The sequence below is a fragment of the Myotis brandtii genome, unplaced genomic scaffold (genome assembly GCF_000412655.1).
Source record: "Myotis brandtii unplaced genomic scaffold, ASM41265v1 scaffold303, whole genome shotgun sequence".
Taxonomy (NCBI): Eukaryota; Metazoa; Chordata; class Mammalia; order Chiroptera; family Vespertilionidae; genus Myotis; species Myotis brandtii.
In genome coordinates, this window is record NW_005361573.1 from 755,065 (window position 1) to 755,568 (window position 504).

Here is a 504-nt window from a genome sequence, read left to right on the forward strand (position 1 = left end):
TTGTGGTGACCCCCAATTTCATTGTTACACATTGAACATAATGAAAGCATAGTGATTCATCACAAAAACAATATGTAATGATATAGGTGTTTTCCGACGGTCTTAGGCGACCCCTGTGAAAGGGTCGTTCGACCCCCAGAGGGGTCGCGACCCACAGGTTGAGAACCGCTGGCCTAGAGCATTCTGGTTTGCGTGTTGAAGGCCCGCCTCTCGGGACACGCCACGCGGTGCGCCCTGTGGATGCGAGCCCGTGTCCTCCTCACATCGACCCCAGTCGCAGGCGGAGAGAATGCGTCTGTGACCCGAGACCGCACGGCAGGCGCAGGGCCGGGCGGCTGGGGACCTGGCTCTGCTGCAGCCTCGGGGGCTCCGGGGCCACTTGCCCTTATCTGTCCCGTGAGGGTGGCAGGGCTTCCGAGCCTCCAGCCTCTCCAGCAAGCGTTCAGGATCCTGGCATTTCCTCTCGCCTGGAACCAGCTGTTTTTTTTTTCTGTTGAGGGCGGG

At 59.3% G+C, this 504-nt stretch overlaps 1 protein-coding gene across 3 annotated transcripts in view; it reads left to right on the forward strand.

Moving 5' to 3' along the window:
- CMKLR1 (chemerin chemokine-like receptor 1) overlaps positions 1 to 504 on the forward strand; it is a 29,135-nt gene that overhangs the window by 11,445 nt on the left and 17,186 nt on the right. The window lies entirely within an intron of this gene.